Raw genomic sequence first — 10,671 nt, 5'->3', positions numbered from 1 at the left:
TGGTCTAGCACTTTTTTCTACTTTCTTCAGTTTAAGTCTGAATTTGGTAATAACGAGTTCATGATCTGAGCTACAACCAGCTTTCGGTCTTGTTTTTGCTGACTGTATAGAGCTTCTCCATCTTTGGCTGCAAAGAATATAATCAGTCAGATTTCGGTGTTGACTATCTGGTGATGTCCATGGGTAGAGTCTTCTCTTGTGTTGTTGGAAGAGGGTGTTTGCTATGACCAGTGCATTTTCTTGGCAAAACTCTATTAGTCTTTGCCCTGCTTCATTCTGCATTCCAAGGCCAAATTTGCCTGTTACTCCAGGTGTTTCTTGACTTTCTACTTTTGCATTCCAGTCCCCCATAATGAAAAGGACATCTTTTTTGGGTGTTAGTTGTAAAAGATCTTGTAGGTCTTCATAAAACCATTCAACTTCAGTTTCTTCAGCATTACTGCTTGGGGCATAGACTTGGATAACTGTGATATTGAATGGTTTGCCTTGGAGATGAACAGAGATCATTCTGTCGTTTTTGAGATTGCATCCAAGACTGCATTTCAGACTCTTTTGCTGACCATGATGGCTACTCCATTTCTTCCGAGGGATTCTTGCCCGCAGTAGTAGATATAATGGTCATCTGAGTTAAATTCACCCATTCCAGTCCATTTTAGTTCGCTGATTCCTAGAATGTCGATGTTCACCCTTGCCATCTCTTGTTTGACCACTTCCAATTTGCCTTGATTCATGGACCTGACAATCCAGGTTCCTATGCAATATTGCTCTTTATTCTCTGGTAGTTTAGGGTCTTGGAGTCAGTGCTCCCACTCCAAAGGTTCAGGACTTCTTCTCTGGTCAGGAATGAAGATTCCACAAGTGGTTTGTTATGGGATTAAATCAGATTAAAACAAATACCCCAAAACAAGAAACCAAAGATGAACCCCAGACAAATGACAGCTACAAAATTAGGCAAGTAATAATTAAATTAATGGAATATACACATATACATATTCACCCATAAGCAGTCCAACTAAATAAAGTACAGTAGTTGACCCAACAAGCAAAGGAAATAAAAAACCATATCTACCAGTTAAGAAAAATACTAAAGCACAAACTGTAAAACAAAACTAAGGCAAGGTGCTAAGTGGGGAATAAAGCAATGAAAACAAAGCTAACAAATATGTTGAGAGGAAAGGAAAGAATAGATATGCAAAGTTAAATAGAGGTAGATGAAGAAGATTTATATACATTAAAGATCAACTGCAAGGGGAAAAGAACAGTAGGAAAAGCAAACAAAGAAATAAATGTAGGGGGGCGGTCCTAAGATGGCGGAGGAATAGGACGGGAAACCCACTTTCTCCCTCACAGATTCCTCAAAAGAACATTTCAACGCTGAGCAAACTCCGCAAAACAACTTCTGAATGCTGGCAGAGGACATCAGGCAACCAGATAAGCAGATCATTGTCTTCAAAAACAGGTAGGAAAAAATATAAAAGACGAACAAAGAGACAAAGGAGGTGGGGAGGGAGCTCCATCCCGGGAAGGGAAGCCCATCCTGGGAAGGGAATTTTAAGAAGAGAGGTTTCCAAACACCAGGAGACACTCTCCCTGCCAAGTCTGTGGCGAGCCTTGGAAACACAGAGGGCAACATAACAGGAACGAAAAATAAATAAATAATTAACACCAACAGATTACAAGCCCAACAGTAACTCCCCCAGCGGATAAACAGCACAGATGCCTGCATCGGCCACTAGCAAGTGGGGGCAGGGCAGGGAAGTGGGGGAGGCGCGGGCTGCAGTGATTTGTAAGAAGCGGGCAGGAACGCCCCACGCGTAACCAAAATGATCTAACTTGGGCTAGCAAACCAGACTGCGGGATAGCTAACACTCAAAAAGCTCAAACATAAGACACCACCAGGACCGCTCACAGAACAAAGGATGGAATGGAAATAACCGGCTGCAGACCATCCCCCGCCGGGGACAGGCAGCCAGAGCCGTAAGGGCTGGAAAAGGGCAATTGCCGCCCCAGAGAGACTTTACCTACCAAACTGCTAGCAGGCTTCTTTGCTAAGACTTCTGGGGGTGCTGGACAGTCACCATCTGCCTCACAAGGGGTGCCAGTGGTACACCCAGAACACTGAGCAGCAGAGACAGAAAAGGTGGCAAGTCGCACCGACCGCACTCGCCAAACTCCTGAGCTACTCGGACCTGGGAAGGGCACAAAACGCAGTCCCAACGGAATCTGCACCTCTGAGGACTACCTGAGCACTGAACCTGAGCGGCTTAGATCGGGGAGGTGCACGCAGCCTAGGGATGGCCTCAGATGGTTCCCGGCCTAGCATTGTAGAGCTGGAGCGGGTTGTGCACTGTGAAAAGGGACAGGTCCAGCGGGGCTGAGACACTGTGTGCACACGACAGTGCTATTTGTTTGCAGCATCACCCCCTCCCCACAGCGCGACTGAACTAGTGAGCCTAAACAAACAAAAAAAAAAGTGTCCACCGCCACCCCCCTGTGTCAGGACGGAATTCAGACACTGAAGAGACCAGCAAACAGAAGTTAAACAGAGGGAACCACCTTGGAAGTGACCCCACACTGCCCACAACATCAGAGAAGGGCCAGATATATCTTTACTATTTTTACAATCATTCCTTTTTCTTTTTTTCTAACTTTTTAAAAAAATTATTAAGTCTTCTATTTCTCCTATAATTTTTATTTCTATAACCTACTATTACTTTTCAAAAAAAAAGACTCTATTTTTTTAAGGCAAACACCATATATTGTCTTTGTGTGGTTGTTGTTGGTGTTTTTTAAAAATTCTTGTGGCTTTTTTTTTTCCCTTGGTGTTTTTTTTTTCTCTTTTCTTTTTTCCTTCTGCTTCTTTTCTTTAATATTGTATTTTTGAAAATCCAACCTCTACTCAAGATTTTTAATCTTTGCTTTTTGGTTTTTGTTGTCAATTTTGTACAAAAACCCAAAAACACTACCCAATTTTACCTGAGAGCGAGATTACTGGCTTGACCACTCTCTTCTCCTTTGGACTCTCCTTTTTCTCCACCAGGTGGCCTCTGTCTCTCTCCTCCCCCATCTCTTCTCTATCCAACTCTATGAATCTCTGTGTGTTCCAGACAGTGGAGAACACCTAAGGAACTGGTTACTGGCAGGATTTGTCTCTCTCCTTCTCATTCCTCTCTCTTATCCTCCTGGCCACCTCTGTCTACTTCCTCCCTCTCCTCTTCCCTGTATAACTCCGTAAATACCTCTGAGCGGTCCAGATTATGGAGCGCACATAAGGAACTGACTACTGGCTAGCTTGCTCTCTCCTCTTTTGATCTCACCGCATCTCATTCCAGTCACCTCTAACTACCCTCTCCCTCTTTGCTTCTCCACGTAACTCAGTGAACCTCTCTGGGTGTCCCTCAATGTGGAGAAACTTTTCATCTTTAACCTAGATGTTTTATCATCGGTGCTGTATAGATGGAGAAGTCTAGAGGCTACTGTAAAACTAAAACTGAAAACCAGAAGCAGGAGGCTTAAGTCCAAAGCCTGAGAACATCAGAGAATTCATGAATTCAGGGAACATTAAGCAATAGGAGCTCATCAAACGCCCCCATACCTACACTGAAACCAAGCTCCACCCAAGGGCCAACAAGTTCCAAAGCAAGACATACCAGGCAAATTCTCCAGCAACACAGGAACACACCCCTGAGCTTCAATATACAGGCAGCTCAAAGTTACTCCAAAACCTTTGAAGTCTCATAACCCATTACTGGTCACTCCACTGCACTCCAGAGAGAAGAAACCCAGCTCCACCCACCAGAACTCCAACACAAGCCTCCCTAACCAGGACACCTTGACAAGCCACTGATACAACCCCACCCACAGTGAGGAAGCTCCATAATAAAGAGAACTCCACAAATTACCAGAATATAAAAAGGCCACCCCAAACACAGCAATATAAACAAGATGAAGAGACAGAAGAATACTCAACAGGTAAAGGAACAGGGGAAATGCCCACCAAACCAAACAAAAGAGGAAAAGACAGGGAATCTGAGAAAGAATTCCGAATATTGATAGTGAAAATGATCCAAAATCTTGAAATCAAAATGGAATCACAGATAAATAGCCTAGAGACAAGGATTGAGAAGATGCAAGAAAGGTTTAACAAGGACCTAGAAGAAATAAAAAAGAGTCAATATATAATGAATAATGCAATAAATGAGATCAGAAACACTCTGGAGGCAACAAATAGTAGAATAACAGAGGCAGAAGCTAGGATTAGTGAAATAGAAGATAGAATCGTAGAAATAAATGAATCAGAGAGGAAAAAAGAAAAACGAATTAAAAGAAATGAGGACAATCTCAGAGACCTCCAGGACAATATGAAACGCTCCAACATTTGAATTATAGGAGTCCTAGAAGAAGACAAAAAGAAAGACCATGAGAAATACTTGAGGAGATAATAGTTGAAAACTTCCCTAAAATGGGGAAGGAAATAATCACCCAAGTCCAAGAAACCCAGAGAGTTCCAAATAGGATAAACCCAAGGCGAAACACCCCAAGACACATATTAATCAAATTAACAAAGATCAAACACAAAGAACAAATATTAAAAGCAGCAAGGGAAAAACAACAAATAACACACAAGGGGATTCCCATAAGGATAACAGCTGATCTTTCAATAGAAACTCTTCAGGCCAGGAGGGAATGGCAAGACATACTGAAAGTGATGAAAGAAAATAACCTACAGCCCAGATTACTGTACCCAGCAAGGATCTCATTCCAATACGAAGCTTTACAGACAAGGAAAAGCTGAGAGAATTCAGCACCACCAAACCAGCTCTCCAACAAACGCTAAAGGATATTCTCTAGACAGGAAACACAAAAAGGGTGTATAAACCCGAACCCAAATAAAGTAAATGGTATCGGGATCATATTTATCAATAATTACCTTAAATGTAGATGGGTTGAATGCCCCAACCAAAAGGCAAAGACTGGCCGAATGGATACGAAAACAAGACCCCTCTATATGCTGCTTCCAAGAGACCCACCTCAAAACAAGGGACACATACAGACTGAAAGTGAAGGACTGGAAAAAGATATTCCACACAAATAGAGACCAAAAGAAAGCAGGAGTAGCAATACTCATATCCGATAAAATAGACTTTAAAACAAAGGCTGTGAAAAGAGACAAAGAAGGCCACTACATAATGATCAAAGGATCAATCCAAGAAGATACAACAATTATAAATATATATGCACCCAACATAGGAGCACCGCAATATGTAAGGCAAATGCTAACAAGTACGAAAGGGGAAATTAACAATAACACAATAATAGTGGCAGACTTTAATACCCAACTCACACCTATGGACAGATCAACTAAACAGAAAATTAACAAAGAAATGCAAACTTTAAATGATACAATAGACCAGTTAGACCTAATTGATATCTATAGGACATTTCACCCCAAAACAATGAATTTCACCTTTTTCTCAAGTGCTCATGGAACCTTCTCCAGGATAGATCACATCCTGGGCCATAAATATAACCTTGATAAATTCAAAAAAATCAAAATCATTCCAAGCATCTTTTCTGACCATAATGCATTAAGATTAGATCTCAATTACAGGAGAAAAACTATTAAAAATGCCAACATATGGAGGCTGAACAACACGCTTCTGAATAACCAAAAAATCACAGAAGAAATCAAAAAAGAAATCAAAATCTGCATAGAAATGAATGAAAATGAAAACATAACAACCCCAAACCTGTGGGACACTATAAAAGCAGTGCTAAGAGGAAAGTTCATAGCAATACAGGCATACCTCAAGAAACAAGAAAAAAGTCAAATAAATAACCTAACTCTACACCTAAAGCAACTAGAAAAGGAAGAAATGGAGAACCCCAGAGTTAGTAGAAGGAAAGAAATCTTAAAAATTAGGGCAGAAATAAATGCAAAAGAAACAAAACAGACCATAGCAAAAGTCAGGAAAGCCAAAAGCTGGTCCTTTGAAAGGATAAATAAAATTCACAAACCATTAGCCAGACTCATCAAGAAGCAAAGGGAGAAAAATCAAATCAATAAAATTAGAAATGAAAATGGAGAGATCACAACAGACAACACAGAAATACAAAGGATCATAAGAGACTACTATCAGGAATTATATGCCAATAAAATAGACAACGTGGAAGAAATGGACAAATTCTTAGAAAAGTACGACTTTCCAAAACTGAACCAGGAAGAAATAGAAAATCTTAACAGACCCATCACAAGCACGGAAATTGAAACTGTAATCAGAAATCTTCCAGCAAAAAAAAGCCCAGGTCCAGACGGCTTCACAGCTGAATTCTACCAAAAATTTCGAGAAGAGCTAACCCCTATCCTACTCAAACTCTTCCAGAAAATTGCAGAGGAAGGTAAACTTCCAAACTCATCCTATGAGGCCACCATTACCCTAATACCAAAACCTGACAAAGATGCCACCAAAAAAGAAAACTACAGGCCAATATCACTGATGAACATAGATGCAAAAATCCTTAACAAAATTCTAGCAATCAGAATCCAACAACACATTAAAAAGATCATACACCACGACCAAGTGGGCTTTATCCCAGGGATGCAAGGATTCTTCAATATCCGCAAATCAATCAATGTAATTCACCACATTAACAAAGTGAAAAATAAAAGCCATATGATTATCTCAATAGATGCAGAGAAGGCCTTTGACAAAATTTAACATCCATTTATGATAAAAACTCTCCAGAAAGCAGGAATAGAAGGAACATACCTGAACATAATAAAAGCTATATATGACAAACCCACAGCAAACATTATCCTCAATGGTGAAAAATTAAAAGCATTTCCCGAGATATACTGAGTGAGCCCTGAGAAGCAGTCTCAGATCCTGATGGTGCAGCAGCCCGCAGCCTCAGCCAGAGAGTCCCAGCCGCTTTCAATGGAGGAGAAGCCCAGCCAGCCACAGTCTCAGCACCATCACAGCCACCACCATCCGCACCATCACCCCCAGCAGCAGCAGCAGCCGCCGCACCACCATCACCATTATTATTTCTACAACCACAGCCACAACCACCATCACCACCGCCATCACCAGCAGCCTCACCAATACCTGCAGCATGGAGCCGAGGGCAGCCCCAAGGCCCAGCCAAAGCCGCTGAAACATGAGCAGAAACACGCCCTCCAGCAGCACCAGGAAACGCCGCAGAAGAAAACAGGCTATGGTGAACTAAATGGTAATGCTGGAGAAAGAGAAATATCTTTAAAGAGCCTGGGTTCTGAGGAAGCTACCAACCCTATTTCCAGGGTCCTCAATGGCAACCAACAAGTTGTAGACACTAATCTGAAGCAGACTGTAAAGTCCAGCACCTTTGGGAAAGCAGGAATTAAAACCAGGAATTTTATTCAGAAAAACAGTATGGACAAAAAGAATGGGAAGTCTTATGAAAATAAATCTGGAGAGAACCAATCTATAGACAAGACTGATACTGTAGCAATTCCAAATGGTGTTGTAACAAATAATTCTGGCTATATTACTAATGGTTATATGGGCAAAGGAGCAGATAATGATGGTAGTGGATCTGAGAGCGGATATACCACTCCTAAAAAAAGGAAAGCTAGGTGCAATAGCACCAAGGGTTGTGAAAACCTTAATTTAGTGCAGGACAAACTAATGCAACAAGAGACCAATGTCCCAACCTTAAAACAGGGACTTGAAACTTTCAAGCCTGACTACAGTGAGCAAAAGGGAAGTCAAGTAGATGGTTCAAAGCCTATTTGGAAGTATGAAACTGGGCCTGGAGGAACAAATCGAGGAAAACCTGCTGTGGGTGATATGCTTCGGAAAAGCTCTGATATTAAGCCTGGTGTGAGCAGCAAAAAGTTTGATGATCGGCCCAAAGGAAAGCATACTTCTGCTGTTGCCTCCAAAGAGGACTTGTGGACCCTGTTTAAACCACCCCCAGTTTTTCCAGTGGACAATAGCAGTGCTAAAATTGTTCCTAAAATAAGTTATGCAAGCAAAGTTAAGGAAAACCTCAACAAAACTGTACAGAACTCTTTCTGTGTCACCATCTTCATCTTCATCCTCCTCATCATCTACTGGGGAAACTCAGACCCAAGCTTCAAGTCGATTATCCCAGGTCCCTATGTCAGCGCTGAAATCTGTTACTTCGGCCAGCTTTTCTAATGGGCCAGTTATAGCAGGGACTGATGCAAGTGTGTATTCTCCAGGGAGTCAGCCACTGCTAACTATTGCTGCTAATACTCTAACACCCATCTCTTCTGGGACTGATTCAGTCCTCCAAGACATGAGTCTGACTTCAGCAGCTGTTGAACAAATTAAGTCTGGCCTTTTTATCTACCCTTCAAATATGCAAACTGTGCTGTTGAGCACAGCACAAGTGGATCTACCCTCTCAGACAGATCAGCAAAACCTGGGAGATATCTTCCAGAATCAGTGGGGTTTATCATTTATCAATGAACCCAGTGCTGGCCCTGAAACTGTTACTGGGAAGTCATCAGATCATAACGTGATGGAGGTGACATTTCAAGGGGAATATCCTGCCACTTTGGTTTCACAGGGTGCTGAAATAATCCCCTCAGGAACTGAGCATCCTGTGTTTCCCAAGGCATATGAGCTGGAAAAATGGACTAGTCCTCAAGTTCTGGGTAGCATTCTAAAATCTGGGACTACTAGTGAGAGTGGAGCCTTATCCTTGGAACCCAGTCATATAGGTGACCTGCAAAAAGCAGACACCAGTAGTCAAGGTGCTTTAGTGTTTCTCTCAAAGGACTATGAGATAGAAAATCAAAATCCTCTGGCATCTCCTACGAACACTTTGTTAGGCTCCGCCAAAGAACAGAGATACCAGAGAGGCCTAGAAAGGAATGATAGCTGGGGTTCTTTTGACCTGAGGGCTGCTATTGTATATCACACTAAAGAAATGGAATCTGTTTGGAATTTGCAGAAGCAAGATCCCAAAAGGATAATCACTGACAATGAAGCCATGGATAGTCCAGATCAATGAAGGACTAGACTGCCTATTTGTAACCTTTCTGCAGCATTAGAGCCACCGTTCATGGGGGACACAAGGCTTTTATGCTCCTAGATCTTCAACGCAGCAGAGGAACCATAAGTAGAATCACAGGATAATATATACAAATATATATATATATATACATATATATACATATATATACATTATATATATATATATATACATTATATATATATAGTTATTTAAAAAAAGGCAACTGAAAGTAATTAGGCTTCTTAAGGAAACAAATTTATTTCAAGAGACTACACATGGTTATTTAATCTCTGGTACTGAGTAGTTTTGTTTTGTTTTTAGTTTTTGTTTTTAAGTGTGAATGCAAGTGATTAATGAATATGGACTTATTAACAAGCGTGGTTCTAAAGTTCCTGCTGTCATCACCTTGGGCAACTAATGACCCACTGGAAAGGCAAATCCACTTTAAAAGATCTCTGTATCTTGTTCTGTGACTAAAGTATACACTAATATCGGGGAACCCAGAATGATTCAACATTTTCCCCCACTCCTCCCTTGATCTTTTGGTTATACTTCGAACCCTGCGAGAATGCTGGATAAAATGCCTTGAAGTTTGCAGGGGTCTCTATATATTTCTTTTTTTTTTTTTTTAGAGAATATGATTGCATGTCTTGCCAGGAATAAGCAGCCTCTGTGGGGTGTTGGGAAATATTTTCTTTGTTTCCTTTTATTTTTTTGTGGGGTGGGGATATAGGGGAGGGCATTGAAGTTTTACAGTTCTGAAATAGTTGGTGGTACATAGTTTCACTTGGCTTTGTTTACCTATTGGACTTTAAAAACTTCATGAGTGTCATTTAAACAAAAGTTACAGAACAAACAATTGGCTTTATATATTTAATCTGGAAAAATCCTCCTGTGCCCATGTTCTAACATAACTGTGTAAGTGGGAGCAAAAATGTATTCTGCTTTTCAACTGTAGGTGCTCCAGACTTGCTCTCTGTCACTAACGCTAAATGTGCTATTTTTCTTGTTTTTCATCAAACATCTGAAGAGAAACTTCTGTACCTTTCTGTAAATTCTTTTTAATTTCTCAGAAACCTAAAAGGGGAAGAAAAAAGTCCATGAAAACTAAAGCTTCATGTTTTTTAGCCAGTGAGGAGGTAATAAACCCTGCCTATAGAAGGTGTGTTTTCATGCAAACTATACTTCTGAGCTTATTAGCTTCTAATTATATCTTAATAAATATATTTTATTACTAGAAAAAATAAAATAAAATAAAAGCATTTCCCCTAAAGTCAGGAACAAGACAAGGGTGCCCACTTTCACCGCTACTATTCAACATAGTTCTGGAAGTTTTGGCCATAGCAATCAGAGCAGAAAAAGAAATAAAAGAAATCCAAATTGGAAAAGAAGTAAAACTCTCACTGTTTGCAGATGACATGATCCTCTACATAGAAAACCCTAAAGACTCCATCAGAAAATTACTAGAGCTAATCAATGAATATAGTAAAGTTGCAGGATATAAAATCAACACACAGAAATCCCTTGCATTCCTATACACTAATAATGAGAAACTAGAAAAAGAAATTAAGGAAACAATTCCATTCACCATTGCAATGTAAAGAATAAAATACTTGGGAATATATCTACCTAAAGAAACTA

The 10,671-nt window shown here is 40.5% G+C and overlaps 1 pseudogene; it reads left to right on the top strand.

Annotated features, from left to right (window-relative positions):
- Positions 1-6,938: 6,938 nt before the first annotated feature.
- Positions 6,939-9,066, top strand: LOC138074464 (FMR1-interacting protein NUFIP2 pseudogene; annotated as a pseudogene).
- Positions 9,067-10,671: the final 1,605 nt, after the last annotated feature.

This window comes from Capricornis sumatraensis, chromosome 2, assembly GCF_032405125.1.
Source record: "Capricornis sumatraensis isolate serow.1 chromosome 2, serow.2, whole genome shotgun sequence".
In the NCBI taxonomy this organism is placed as follows: Eukaryota; Metazoa; Chordata; class Mammalia; order Artiodactyla; family Bovidae; genus Capricornis; species Capricornis sumatraensis.
The sequence above is the reverse complement of the archived record's forward strand: the minus strand, read 5'-3'. Positions and strand labels throughout refer to the sequence as shown.